The sequence below is a fragment of the Ambystoma mexicanum genome, chromosome 11, assembly GCF_040938575.1.
Source record: "Ambystoma mexicanum isolate Mex_15411 chromosome 11, UKY_AmexF1_1, whole genome shotgun sequence".
NCBI lineage: Eukaryota > Metazoa > Chordata > Amphibia > Caudata > Ambystomatidae > Ambystoma > Ambystoma mexicanum.
In genome coordinates, this window is record NC_090934.1 from 824329101 (window position 1) to 824344013 (window position 14913).

Below are 14913 nucleotides of genomic sequence, written 5' to 3' on the forward strand. Positions count from 1 at the left end.
AATGGTTATCCTCCCAAAATTTCTGTTTCTCTTTCAAATGCTCCCGGTCCAAGTCCCCAAGGCCTTTTTTGACGAGACAAAACGCATCCTCCTTAGATTCCTCTGGCAGGGCAAAAAACACAGGATTTCATACGAGGTTCTGACTAGGACCAAGGAAGATGGAGGGGTGGGCTACCCTGATCTCGAGACGTATTATAGGGCTTCCCAGTTGAGGATCCTGGTCGATCACTTCTCACCGGGACCGAAAAAACAGTGGGTAGCCATGGACAATAGGCCCCTGGCGCCCGTCACACTAGAGGAATGGCTCTGGGTCCCAAGGAGAACGATCCCCAGATCAGTCTTGAACCACCCGATTCTAAGAGTACTGTGGTCCCTGTGGAGAGAGGGAGGTTACTATAGATGGCTCACGACATGGCCCTCCCCCTTGAGCTGCATCTGGGCCCCTCCTTTCCTGGCCAAAATAGCGGAACCAGCAGCCTACCAGACATGGTTCGAGGCGGGCCTTAGTAGGACCGGCCAGTTGTGGGTGGGGGGCTCCTTCCTCCCCTTGAAGGACCTTGAGGAAGCCCTGGGAATAGGCACGCTTTCCCCGTTCCGATATCTTCAGCTTAAGGGTGCCCTCACGGAACCATCTTGGGGTGATACCCTCAGGAGGGAACTCACAGACTTTGAAAAACTCCTTCTGACCGCAAGGGGCTCCAAGGGGATAATCTCCCGCCTATACAAGCTCTTTCTGTTCTCCATCCCCCGAGACCCGCCACCAGCACGCATACAATGGGGTAGGGACCTGGGCGAGGAAATTGATGACGAGAGATGGACAGAGATGTGTAGACGGGCCAATCGATCCACATCCTCCCTCCAATATCGCCATCAGGCCCTCAAGATATTACATAGATGGCACTACCCCCCGCAAAGAATAGCCAAAATGCGTCCAGGATATGACCCACACTGTTGGAAATGTAGGACAGAGAGAGGTGACTATATCCACATGTGGTGGGGATGCCCAGTGGTCCAGAAATACTGGGACAAGGTGCGGACCTGGATCAAAGGGGTAGATGGGATAGAACGAGTATCCTGCCCGTGGCTCTTCCTCTTCGGGATTAGTAACGAAGAGGACCGGGGTAACACTCATGATCACATGCTCCAGGTGATGCTGGTAGCAGCTAGATGCTGTCTAGCGCAGAAATGGAAACACCCGAGAATGCCAGGGGAAAAAACCTGGGTGACCAAAGTAAGGGCCATCTACGACATGGAGTTCCTCACACACCTGCTCGATGAGTCTAAGTCCAGTATCGAGGAAATTTGGCTCCCCTTCTTTGATAAGTACGGCCGAGTGGTCTAGGTCCTGAAGACTGAGCTGAGGGATTCCCCTCCTCCCCACGGATGTGGGACCATGGGCCAAGGACCCGGCTGAGAACTGAACTCGTTTGGCCCATATGACTTTGGCGTGCCACACGCATATTGTATTGACGCCTCCATCATTAAGAGAGCCCGTTGTGCAAGTGTTTATCAAGGCTATGTAAGCGCGAACTGAAGGGGGGTGGGGGGAGGGAGAGGGAGGGGGGGGGGCATGGGGTGTGTTTCGTCTGGTTTTCTCTTTATGTTAACTCACATTAATAAATGCAATGCAAGAATGTAACCTCGTTATGCACCAAGGAAACTTAATAAAATTGATTTTCAAAAAAGGGGACAGTAGGCTGAACCCAGAGAACACGGGAGAAATGACTCGGGTTTACTGAGTGGAACACTCTGTGTCTTTGTGCCAAAAACAGCAGCGTCTTTTCGGTTAACAGCCGAACGGGCTAACCAATTGCGCCACAGAGACTCACTGGCATGTGTGTTCTGCCTTTGGCCTGATTGCATTGCTATTTTTTTCTGATTGGCAGAAAACCTGAACTTTTTTCTGAAAAAGGCATGCCTCTCTTAGCACTGCAGTGCATTAGACTGCTCCCTTGCTTCCCTGAGTCCCCAAATACACAACCACCCTGGGCACAATAGAAGACACATTCCAGCAGATTTAGCAAGAGTGCACCAAGGATTCTATATGTAGGTACCTTGCTGAGAAGCAAGACCTGCAGTTGCATTCTTCTGTTAAAAGAGGGCAGCAGAGTGCACCAAGAGAACTTGGGGGAAGTAGCTTATGTTAACTACTTGCCATGCTCTTTATAGATCCCTCTGTTTGACTGGGTGAATTCTAATTTCTGGGGTAGAGTAAGCAATTTTTGGATCTAGATGCTGTGCGCAACAGGAATGCTATACACTGCACTGTACTGCTACTGAAAAGTTACCAACTTTACAGGATGTTCAGGTAAGCTTTGTTTCAGAAAACAACTTGCTAGAGGCACTAAGACAGATTACTGGGACAAAGGAAGAGGGTTTGGGGATTAGCACATCTCCTATGAAAGGTACAGTCACGCCCGAGACAACTCTGAGTGTCACCTCAAATTCTAAGAAATGCAAACTAGGGACCTACGCTTTTTATTGCCAGTGGATCTTTGTGTTTCAGACAAATGTGCACGCCTCCCAGAGCCCCTTGCAATGCACTTAGGGAAAGGGGGGAAGGTGCTGTGAAGCCCTCTCGCTGACAATGTCTCTCTTGTCTATAATGTAACTATGAGAGAGAGAGAAATAGGCAATGCGAGAGTGAAAAAGTAAAATGGAAATGTGTCTACTGAGACCAGTATAAGGGGAAATCCTCACAATCCAGGACCGACAGTTGATTGGGAGGGCGCTTACAGGTTTCCGACACCAGACCGGTACCTGAACTCACAAACCCAAACTGCAAAGTGATGCCCATTGCCACTAGACTGCCGACCCCCTTTCGGGGCCCCAACATATATCCTTTAGTCACACCTAGAGTTCCCAGGACAGTGCAGCATTCAGCGATTACACGAAAATATTGACAGCGCTAGGAGGCCATGCAAATGGCAGAGGTATGCTTTACAAAGCCCACGTAGCGTGCACAAAACAGCACATCAGTCAGGCCCACTTGAAGAGATGGTAAAGAGGAAATACTTCTGCTGCATCCAGTAAAACATAGAGATTGGCCTGCTTTAAAGGTTGACCATGTCCTTCATGGGTGTCTGTCAATACGATACTTCCCTGCTGCAAAGCTTACATTCGAAACGCCAGAACAACTAGGCCCAGAGCACAAAGATGCAGTCAGGTTGAAATAACGAGATACTGAAGAGCAATTTTGTATTTCAGAGTGGGAAAAGCAAATATGACCCGACGTGATTTGAACACGCAACCTTCTGATTTGGAGTCAGACGCGCTACCATTGCGCCACAAGGTCCTTGTGGCAGTCCACCTGGTGTGTCTGATGACAGAATAAAGGTAGGAGACGTACATGCACCTGCAGAGCCTCATTGCTTCTTTAAGTAGACTGGCTAGGATGGCTTCCTTCTGTGCATCAGTACACGCTGCAGCCAAACCCTTCCCATGAAGTCTTGATGTTTATGAATTGAATGGCAAGTTTTGAAAAACTAAAGCAAGCGAGAAGAATTGCTTGCAGTTTATTGGATTTTTTGGACGTCAGCAGACGAGACCTGCGAGAGGTAAACAGAAGTCCATAGTTGGTCACGCTGAATTTTTGAGCCAAAATGCACCGTCGCTGGGTGGGCTTGAACCACCAACCTTTCGGTTAATAGCCGAACGCGCTAACCGATTGCGCCACAGAGACTCATGCAGTTCCAACGCAGGGGCCTGATTGGTGTGCTGTTTGCTTATGCTTCCCAGGCAACCTGAAAATATTTGTAAAATAGCTCTTTTTCCCACAGCAAATCAGGGTATCAAGCACTTCCCTACCTCCCCTAATCCACAAACACAGGGGATTTAGTAGAGGACAGAGCCCATCAACAGTGCACCAAATGTCCTCTGTGTAGGCATAACTTGCTATGAGGAGAAAGCCACAGTTGCGCACTTGTGTTAAAAGGGGACAGTAGGCTGAACCCAGAGAACACGGGAGAAATGACTCAGGTTTACTGAGTGGAACACTCTGTGTCTTTGTGCCAAAAACAGCAGTGTCTTTTCGGTTAACAGCCGAACGCGCTAACCAATTGTGCCACAGAGACTCACTGGCATTGGCCTGATTGCATTGCTATTTTTTTCTGATTGGCAGAAAACCTGAACTTTTTTCTGAAAAAGGCATGCCTCTCTTAGCACTGCAGTGCATTAGACTGCTCCCTTGCTTCCCTGAGTCCCCAAATACACAACCACCCTGGGCACAATAGAAGACACATTCCAGCAGATTTAGCAAGAGTGCACCAAGGTTTCTATATGTAGGTACCTTGCTAAGAAGCAAGACCTGCAGTTGCATTCTTCTGTTAAAAGAGGGCAGCAGAGTGCACCAAGAGAACTTGGGGGAAGTAGCTTATGTTAACTACTTGCCATGATCTTTATAGATCCCTCTGTTTGACTGGGTGAATTCTAATTTCTGGGGTAGAGTAAGCAATTTTTGGATCTAGATGCTGTGCGCAACAGGAATGCTATATACTGCACTGTACTGCTACTGAAAAGTTACCAATTTTACAGGATGTTCAGGTAAGCTTTGTTTCAGAAAACAACTTGCAAGAGGCCCTAGGACAGATTACTGGGACAAAGGATGAGGGTTTGGGGATTAGCACATCTCCTATGAAAGGTACAGTCACGCCCGAGACAACTCTGAGTGCCTCCTCAAATTCTAAGAAATGCGAACTGGGGTCCTACGCCTTTTATTGCCAGTGGATCTTTGTGTTTCAGACAAATGTGCACGCCTCCCAGAGCCCCATGCAATGCACTTAGGGAAATGGGGGAAGGTGCTGTGCAACCCTCTCGCTGACAATGTCTCTCTTGTCTATAATGTATCTATGAGAGAGAGAGAAATAGGCAATGCGAGAGTGAAAAAGTAAAATGGAAATGTGTCTACTGAGACCAGTATAAGGGGAAATCCTCACAATCCAGGACGACAGTTGATTGGGAGGGCGCTTACAGGTTTCCGACACCAGACCGGTACCTGAACTCACAAACCCAAACTGCAAAGTGATGCCCATTGCCACTAGACTGCTGACCCCCTTTCGGGGCCCCAACATATATCCTTTAGTCACACCTAGAGTTCCCAGGACAGTGCAGCATTCAGCGATTACACGAAAATATTGACAGCGCTAGGAGGCCATGCAAATGGCAGAGGTATGCTTTACAAAGCCCACGTAGCGTGCACAAAACAGCACATCAGTCAGGCCCACTTGAAGAGATGGTAAAGAGGAAATACTTCTGCTGCATCCAGTAAAACATAGAGATTGGCATGCTTTAAAGGTTGACCATGTGCTTCATGGGTGTCTGTCAATATCATACTTCCCTGCTGCAAAGTTTTCATTCAAAACCCCAGAACAACTAGGCCCAGAGCACAAAGATGCAGTCAGGTTGAAATAACGAGATACTGAAGAGCAATTTTGTATTTCAGAGTGGGAAAAGGAAGTATGACCCCGACGTGATTTGAACACACAACCTTCTGATCTGGAGTCAGACGCGCTACCATTGCGCCACGAGGTCCTTGTGGCAATCCACCTGGTGTGTCTGATGACAGAATAAAGGTAGGAGACGTACATGCACCTGCAGAGCCTCATTGCTTCTTTAGGTAGACTGGCTAGGATAGCTTCCTTCTGTGCATCAGTACACGCTGCAGCCAAACCCTTCCCATGAAGTCTTGATGTTTATGAATTGAATGGCAAGTTTTGAAAAACTAAAGCAAGCGAGAAGAATTGCTTACAGTTTATTGGATTTTTTGGACGTCAGCAGACGAGACCTGCGAGAGGTAAACAGAAGTTCATAGTTGGTCATGCTGAATTTTTGAGCCAAAATGCATCGTCCCTGGGTGGGCTTGAACCACCAACCTTTCAGTTAACAGCCGAACGCGCTAACCGATTGCGCCACAGAGACTCATGCAGTGCTTACACTGGGGCCTGATTGGTGTGCTGTTTGCTTATGCTTCCCAGGCAACCTGAAAATATTTCTAAAATAGCTCTTTTTCCCACAGCAAATCAGGGTATCAAGCACTTCCCTACCTCCCCTAATCCACAAACACAGGGGATTTAGTAGAGGACAGAGCCCATCAACAGTGCACCAAATGTCCTCTGTGTAGGCATAACTTGCTATGAGGAGAAAGCCACAGTTGCGCACTTGTGTTAAAAGGGGACAGTAGGCTGAACCCAGAGAACACGGGAGAAATGACTCAGGTTTACTGAGTGGAACACTCTGTGTCTTTGTGCCAAAAACAGCAGCGTCTTTTCGGTTAACAGCCGAACGCGCTAACCAATTGTGCCACAGAGACTCACTGGCATGTGTGTTCTGCCTTTGGCCTGATTGCATTGCTATTTTTTTCTGATTGGCAGAAAACCTGAACTTTTTTCTGAAAAAGGCATGCCTCTCTTAGCACTGCAGTGCATTAGACTGCTCCCTTGCTTCCCTGAGTCCCCAAATACACAACCACCTTGGGCACAATAGAAGACACATTCCAGCAGATTTAGCAAGAGTGCACCAAGGTTTCTATATGTAGGTACCTTGCTGAGAAGCAAGACCTGCAGTTGCATTCTTCTGTTAAAAGAGGGCCGCAGAGTGCACCAAGAGAACTTGGGGGAAGTAGCTTATGTTAACTACTTGCCATGATCTTTATAGATCCCTCTGTTTGACTGGGTGAATTCTAATTTCTGGGGTAGAGTAAGCAATTTTTGGATCTAGATGCTGTGCGCAACAGGAATTCTATATACTGCACTGTACTGCTACTGAAAAGTTACCAATTTTACAGGATGTTCAGGTAAGCTTTGTTTCAGAAAACAACTTGCTAGAGGCCCTAGGACAGATTACTGGGACAAAGGAAGAGGGTTTGGGGATTAGCACATCTCCTATGAAATGTACAGTCACGCCCGAGACAACTCTGAGTGCCTCCTCAAATTCTAAGAAATGCGAACTAAGGTCCTACGCCTTTTATTGCCAGTGGATCTTTGTGTTTCAGACAAATGTGCACGCCTCCCAGAGCCCCATGCAATGCACTTAGGGAAATGGGGGAAGGTGCTGTGCAACCCTCTCGCTGACAATGTCTCTCTTGTCTATAATGTATCTATGAGAGAGAGAGAAAGAGGCAATGCGAGAGTGAAAAAGTAAAATGGAAATGTGTCTACTGAGACCAGTATAAGGGGAAATCCTCACAATCCAGGACCGACAGTTGATTGGGAGGGCGCTTACAGTTTTCTGACACCAGACCGGTACCTGAACTCACAAACCCAAACTACAAAGTGATGGGCATTGCCACTAGACTGCCGACCCCCTTTCGGGGCCCCAGCATATATCCTTTAGTCACACCTAGAGTTCCCAGGACAGTGCAGCATTCAGCGATTACACGAAAATATTGACAGCGCTAGGAGGCCATGCAAATGGCAGAGGTATGCTTTACAAAGCCCACGTAGCGTGCACAAAACAGCACATCAGTCAGGCCCACTTGAAGAGATGGTAAAGAGGAAATACTTCTGCTGCATCCAGTAAAACATAGAGATTGGCCTGCTTTAAAGGTTGACCATGTCCTTCATGGGTGTCTGTCAATATGATACTTCCCTGCTGCAAAGCTTACATTCGAAACGCCAGAACAACTAGGCCCAGAGCACAAAGATGCAGTCAGGTTGAAATAACGAGATACTGAAGAGCAATTTTGTATTTCAGAGTGGGAAAAGCAAATATGCGCCCGACGTGATTTGAACACGCAACCTTCTGATCTGGAGTCAGACCCGTTACCATTGCGCCACGAGGTCCTTGTGGTCCACCTGGTGTGTCTGATGACAGAATAAAGGTAGGAGACGTACATGCACCTGCAGAGCCTCATTGCTTCTTTAAGTAGACTGGCTAGGATAGCTTCCTTCTGTGCATCAGTACACGCTGCAGCCAAACCCTTCCCATGAAGTCTTGATGTTTATGAATTGAATGGCAAGTTTTGAAAAACTAAAGCAAGCGAGAAGAATTGCTTGCAGTTTATTGGATTTTTTGGACGTCAGCAGACGAGACCTGCGAGAGGTAAACAGAAGTCCATAGTTGGTCACGCTGAATTTTTGAGCCAAAATGCACCGTCCCTGGGTGGGCTTGAACCACCAACCTTTCGGTTAACAGCCGAACGCGCTAACCGATTGCGCCACAGAGACTCATGCAGTTCTTACACAGGGGCCTGATTGGTGTGCTGTTTGCTTATGCTTCCCAGGCAACCTGAAAATATTTCTAAAATAGCTCTTTTTCCCACAGCAAATCAGGGTATCAAGCACTTCCCTACCTCCCCTAATCCACAAACACAGGGGATTTAGTAGAGGACAGAGCCCATCAACAGTGCACCAAATGTCCTCTGTGTAGGCATAACTTGCTATGAGGAGAAAGCCACAGTTGCGCACTTGTGTTAAAAGGGGACAGTAGGCTGAACCCAGAGAACACGGGAGAAATGACTCAGGTTTACTGAGTGGAACACTGTGTCTTTGTGCCAAAAACAGCAGCGTCTTTTCGGTTAACAGCCAAACGCGCTAACCAATTGTGCCACAGAGACTCACTGGCATGTGTGTTCTGCCTTTGGCCTGATTGCATTGCTATTTTTTTCTGATTGGCAGAAAACCTGAACTTTTTTCTGAAAAAGGCATGCCTCTCTTAGCACTGCAGTGCATTAGACTGCTCCCTTGCTTCCCTGAGTCCCCAAATACACAACCACCTTGGGCACAATAGAAGACACATTCCAGCAGATTTAGCAAGAGTGCACCAAGGTTTCTATATGTAGGTACCTTGCTGAGAAGCAAGACCTGCAGTTGCATTCTTCTGTTAAAAGAGGGCAGCAGAGTGCACCAAGAGAACTTGGGGGAAGTAGCTTATGTTAACTACTTGCCATGCTCTTTATAGATCCCTCTGTTTGACTGGGTGAATTCTAATTTCTGGGGTAGAGTAAGCAATTTTTGGATCTAGATGCTGTGCGCAACAGGAATGCTATATATTGCACTGTACTGCTACTGAAAAGTTACCAATTTTACAGGATGTTCAGGTAAGCTTTGTTTCAGAAAACAACTTGCTAGAGGCCCTAGGACAGATTACTGGGACAAAGGAAGAGGGTTTGGGGATTAGCACATCTCCTATGAAATGTACAGTCACGCCCGAGACAACTCTGAGTGCCTCCTCAAATTCTAAGAAATGCGAACTGGGGTCCTACGCCTTTTATTGCCAGTGGATCTTTGTGTTTCAGATAAATGTGCACGCCTCCCAGAGCCCCATGCAATGCACTTAGGGAAATGGGGGAAGGTGCTGTGCAACCCTCTCGCTGACAATGTCTCTCTTGTCTATAATGTATCTATGAGAGAGAGAGAAAGAGGCAATGCGAGAGTGAAAAAGTAAAATGGAAATGTGTCTACTGAGACCAGTATAAGGGGAAATCCTCACAATCCAGGACCGACAGTTGATTGGGAGGGCGCTTACAGTTTTCTGACACCAGACCGGTACCTGAACTCACAAACCCAAACTACAAAGTGATGGGCATTGCCACTAGACTGCCGACCCCCTTTCGGGGCCCCAGCATATATCCTTTAGTCACACCTAGAGTTCCCAGGACAGTGCAGCATTCAGCGATTACACGAAAATATTGACAGCGCTAGGAGGCCATGCAAATGGCAGAGGTATGCTTTACAAAGCCCACGTAGCGTGCACAAAACAGCACATCAGTCAGGCCCACTTGAAGAGATGGTAAAGAGGAAATACTTCTGCTGCATCCAGTAAAACATAGAGATTGGCCTGCTTTAAAGGTTGACCATGTCCTTCATGGGTGTCTGTCAATATGATACTTCCCTGCTGCAAAGCTTACATTCGAAACGCCAGAACAACTAGGCCCAGAGCACAAAGATGCAGTCAGGTTGAAATAACGAGATACTGAAGAGCAATTTTATATTTCAGAGTGGGAAAAGCAAATATGAGCCCGACGTGATTTCAACACGCAACCTTCTGATCTGGAGTCAGACGCGCTACCATTGCGCCACGAGGTCCTTGTGACAGTCCACCTGGTGTGTCTGATGACAGAATAAAGGTAGGAGACGTACATGCACCTGCAGAGCCTCATTGCTTCTTTAAGTAGACTGGCTAGGATAGCTTCCTTCTGTGCATCAGTACACGCTGCAGCCAAACCCTTCCCATGAAGTCTTGATGTTTATGAATTGAATGGCAAGTTTTGAAAAACTAAAGCAAGCGAGAAGAATTGCTTGCAGTTTATTGGATTTTTTGGACGTCAGCAGACGAGACCTGCGAGAGGTAAACAGAAGTCCATAGTTGGTCACGCTGAATTTTTGAGCCAAAATGCACCATCCCTGGGTGGGCTTGAACCACCAACCTTTCGGTTAACAGCCGAACGCGCTAACCGATTGCGCCACAGAGACTCATGCAGTTCTTACACAGGGGCCTGATTGGTGTGCTGTTTGCTTATGCTTCCCAGGCAACCTGAAAATATTTCTAAAATAGCTCTTTTTCCCACAGCAAATCAGGGTATCAAGCACTTCCCTACCTCCCCTAATCCACAAACACAGGGGATTTAGTAGAGGACAGAGCCCATCAACAGTGCACCAAATGTCCTCTGTGTAGGCATAACTTGCTATGAGGAGAAAGCCACAGTTGCGCACTTGTGTTAAAAGGGGACAGTAGGCTGAACCCAGAGAACACGGGAGAAATGACTCGGGTTTACTGAGTGGAACACTCTGTGTCTTTGTGCCAAAAACAGCAGCGTCTTTTCGGTTAACAGCCGAACGGGCTAACCAATTGCGCCACAGAGACTCACTGGCATGTGTGTTCTGCCTTTGGCCTGATTGCATTGCTATTTTTTTCTGATTGGCAGAAAACCTGAACTTTTTTCTGAAAAAGGCATGCCTCTCTTAGCACTGCAGTGCATTAGACTGCTCCCTTGCTTCCCTGAGTCCCTAAATACACAACCACCCTGGGCACTCTCTACCTCTCCTGTCCCCTCCCAGGCCCTCTGCACCGCACTGGCCTCGCACTTCATCTCAAAAACTCAGGACATCCTGTCCTCGCTCTCCTCCTCTCTCCTCCCTCCCTCTCTTCCCGGCCCTTCCTCTTGCTCTCTTGCAGCCTCCCCTCCGCCCTCCTTCTCTGCTTTTCCACCTTTTTCTGCTGATGAGGTTTCCAGACAAGTCCGATCTATGAAAGCCTCGTCTAAACAGGTTCACCCCTGTTCCTCCAAAACCATCAAGGACCACATCGACTCCCTGGCTCCTGCCTTGGCTGCCTTTTGCAACCACTCATTCGCCTCTGGAGTCTTCCCATCCCCCCTCAAGCACTCCCTTGTGCACCCCCTCCTCAAGAAACCCTCCTCCGACCCCTCCTGCCCGGCCAACTATCGCCCAATCTCCATCACTCCCTTCCTGGGCAAGCTCCTGGAGAAACTGGCCATCTCCCAGCTTAACCTCCATGCTGAATCTGTTGGTAATCTTCATGACCATCAATCCGGCTTCAGAGCGGCCCGAAGCACGGAAACTGCTCTCCTGAACATCCGTGAGGACCTGCTCCTGAACCTCGATTCCAACACTCCCTGTGTTCTCATTCTGCTCGATCTCTCCTCTGCCTTTGACACTGTCAACCATGCCATCCTGCTCAACCGTCTCCGTGATAACCTGGGTATCACTGGTCAGGCTCTGGCATGGCTGACCTCTTTCCTTTCCGGTCGACCCTCCCAGGTCCAAATGGGCTCCTTCCTCTCTGACATCTTTTTCTCCACCTGTGGTGTCCCCCAGGGATCCAACCTCTCTCCCTGGCTTTTCAACCAGTATCTGGCACTCCTTGCCCACCGCATCGCCGCTCTCTGCCCCTACTTCCAGTGCTATGCGGACGATACCCAGCTCATTTTCAGGCTACCCTCGGCCTCCTCCTCTCCTTCCCTCATCTCCGACTGTCTGTCTGCTATCCAGGAATGGTGTGCCGCCAATGACCTCTGCCTTAACGCCAGTAAGACTGAGATTCTACTCATCGGCACACCCACTCCCTCCTTCCCTGCAGCTCTCTGGCCGGCCTCCCTTGGCCCCCTTCCTGCCCCTACCTGCAAGGCTAAAAACCTTGGGGTCATCTTCGACTCCACACTCTCCTTCTCTCCTCATATATCTGACGTCTCTAAGAAGTCACACTACCAGCTGCACCTCCTCAGAGGTATTCTTCCCTTCCTCTCCTTCCCCCAGAAGCTCACTGTCTCCCGAGCCCTGGTTCTCTCAAGGCTGGACTACTGTAACAGCCTCTATCTTAATCTGCCTGCCTCCACTCTCCGCCCTCTGCAACTTATCCAGAACAGAACTGCGAGACTTGTCCTTGGCCTCAAGCCCAGGGACCGTATCTCTCCAGGACTGAAATCTCTTCACTGGCTCCCAGTGGCTGCGAGGATTAAGTTCAAAACCCTCTGCATTGTCCACAAGGCCTTCTGGGGCCTGGGGCCTAAATACCTTCAACTCTCTCTTCCTAAATATCTTCCTTCACGAGCCCTTCGCTCATCCTTCTCCAACTCCCTCATGGTCAGCCGCTTCTCGAAGCAACGAGCTGGGGGTAGATCTCTCTCCGCAGCAGGGGCCTCCCTCTGGAACAGCCTTCCTGCCTCCCTGAAACTTGAGGAGAACCATCTCCGGTTCCGGAAGCACCTCAAAACCTTCCTCTTCGCTTCTGCCTTCTCTCTCCCTCTCCCCTGCTAAACCTGCTTAACTCCCCACTGAATTCTGCACTAAACCTGCATCTGAGCCACTCTCAGCGACCTCGGTCCAGGTCCCAGCCACTCTCCACTTGCACTGCCTCCCTGGCTCCCCCTGCACTGTGGGACTGTCACTGCATCCCTACAGCCCCCTTCCCAGCACTTGCTCTGCACTTACCTCGCACTTGCCACCAGCTGGCCCTTTTATTTATTATTTATTATTTATTTATTTTTACGCTACTTACCTTGTACCGCACTTCCCCCCCACCTCCTCCCCCTGCACTTTCTCCTTTTCCCCTTACCTCTGCACTTGCGCGATCTGAATGACACCTGGCCTAGTAGGATCGTTTGTCTGTCTTCCCCTTGTTTCCCTCCCTCCCTGCCTCGTCGCGCCTTGAAACACTTGTGTATAGGCGCGTTACAAATATCATATCATATCATATCATATCACAATAGAAGACACATTCCAGCAGATTTAGCAAGAGTGCACCAAGGATTCTATATGTAGGTACCTTGCTGAGAAGCAAGACCTGCAGTTGCATTCTTCTGTTAAAAGAGGGCAGCAGAGTGCACCAAGAGAACTTGGGGGAAGTAGCTTATGTTAACTACTTGCCATGCTCTTTATAGATCCCTCTGTTTGACTGGGTGAATTCTAATTTCTGGGGTAGAGTAAGCAATTTTTGGATCTAGATGCTGTGCGCAACAGGAATGCTATATACTGCACTGTACTGCTACTGAAAAGTTACCAACTTTACAGGATGTTCAGGTAAGCTTTGTTTCAGAAAACAACTTGCTAGAGGCACTAAAACAGATTACTGGGACAAAGGAAGAGGGTTTGGGGATTAGCACATCTCCTATGAAAGGTACAGTCACGCCCGAGACAACTCTGAGTGTCACCTCAAATTCTAAGAAATGCAAACTAGGGACCTACGCTTTTTATTGCCAGTGGATCTTTGTGTTTCAGACAAATGTGCACGCCTCCCAGAGCCCCTTGCAATGCACTTAGGGAAATGGGGGAAGGTGCTGTGAAGCCCTCTCGCTGACAATGTCTCTCTTGTCTATAATGTATCTATGAGAGAGAGAGAAATAGGCAATGCGAGAGTGAAAAAGTAAAATGGAAATGTGTCTACTGAGACCAGTATAAGGGGAAATCCTCACAATCCAGGACCGACAGTTGATTGGGAGGGCGCTTACAGGTTTCCGACACCAGACCGGTACCTGAACTCACAAACCCAAACTGCAAAGTGATGGGCATTGCCACTAGACTGCCGACCCCCTTTCGGGGCCCCAGCATATATCCTTTAGTCACACCTAGAGTTCCCAGGACAGTGCAGCATTCAGCGATTACACGAAAATATTGACAGCGCTAGGAGGCCATGCAAATGGCAGAGGTATGCTTTACAAAGCCCACGTAGCGTGCACAAAACAGCACATCAGTCAGGCCCACTTGAAGAGATGGTAAAGAGGAAATACTTCTGCTGCATCCAGTAAAACATAGAGATTGGCCTGCTTTAAAGGTTGACCATGTCCTTCATGGGTGTCTGTCAATATGATACTTCCTTGCTGCAAAGCTTACATTGGAAACGCCAGAACAACTAGGCCCAGAGCACAAAGATGCAGTCAGGTTGAAATAACGAGATACTGAAGAGCAATTTTGTATTTCAGAGTGGGAAAAGGAAGTATGACCCCGACGTGATTTGAACACACAACCTTCTGATCTGGAGTCAGACGCGCTACCATTGCGCCACGAGGTCCTTGTGGCAATCCACCTGGTGTGTCTGATGACAGAATAAAGGTAGGAGACGTACATGCACCTGCAGAGCCTCATTGCTTCTTTAGGTAGACTGGCTAGGATAGCTTCCTTCTGTGCATCAGTACACGCTGCAGCCAAACCCTTCCCATGAAGTCTTGATGTTTATGAATTGAATGGCAAGTTTTGAAAAACTAAAGCAAGCGAGAAGAATTGCTTACAGTTTATTGGATTTTTTGGACGTCAGCAGACGAGACCTGCGAGAGGTAAACAGAAGTTCATAGTTGGTCATGCTGAATTTTCCCTGGGTGGGCTTGAACCACCAACCTTTCGGTTAACAGCCGAACGCGCTAAACGATTGCGCCACAGAGACTCATGCAGTGCTTACACTGGGGCCTGATTGGTGTGCTGTTTGCTTATGCTTCCCAGGCAACCTGAAAATATTTCTAAAATA

At 48.3% G+C, this 14913-nt stretch overlaps 7 non-coding genes across 7 annotated transcripts; all 7 read right to left on the reverse strand.

Annotated features, from left to right (window-relative positions):
* Positions 1-3224: 3224 nt before the first annotated feature.
* On the reverse strand, positions 3225-3295 carry TRNAW-CCA (transfer RNA tryptophan (anticodon CCA)). Its single transcript has one exon. It is a non-coding gene; the product is annotated as a tRNA-Trp (tRNA).
* Positions 3296-3608: 313 nt separating this feature from the next.
* TRNAN-AUU (transfer RNA asparagine (anticodon AUU)) lies at positions 3609-3682 on the reverse strand. Its single transcript has one exon. It is a non-coding gene; the product is annotated as a tRNA-Asn (tRNA).
* Positions 3683-5457: 1775 nt separating this feature from the next.
* On the reverse strand, positions 5458-5529 carry TRNAW-CCA (transfer RNA tryptophan (anticodon CCA)). The gene has a single exon. It is a non-coding gene; the product is annotated as a tRNA-Trp (tRNA).
* Positions 5530-5842: 313 nt separating this feature from the next.
* On the reverse strand, positions 5843-5916 carry TRNAN-GUU (transfer RNA asparagine (anticodon GUU)). Its single transcript has one exon. It is a non-coding gene; the product is annotated as a tRNA-Asn (tRNA).
* Positions 5917-8088: 2172 nt separating this feature from the next.
* Positions 8089-8162, reverse strand: TRNAN-GUU (transfer RNA asparagine (anticodon GUU)). Its single transcript has one exon. It is a non-coding gene; the product is annotated as a tRNA-Asn (tRNA).
* Positions 8163-10335: 2173 nt separating this feature from the next.
* On the reverse strand, positions 10336-10409 carry TRNAN-GUU (transfer RNA asparagine (anticodon GUU)). Its single transcript has one exon. It is a non-coding gene; the product is annotated as a tRNA-Asn (tRNA).
* Positions 10410-14391: 3982 nt separating this feature from the next.
* On the reverse strand, positions 14392-14463 carry TRNAW-CCA (transfer RNA tryptophan (anticodon CCA)). Its single transcript has one exon. It is a non-coding gene; the product is annotated as a tRNA-Trp (tRNA).
* Positions 14464-14913: the final 450 nt, after the last annotated feature.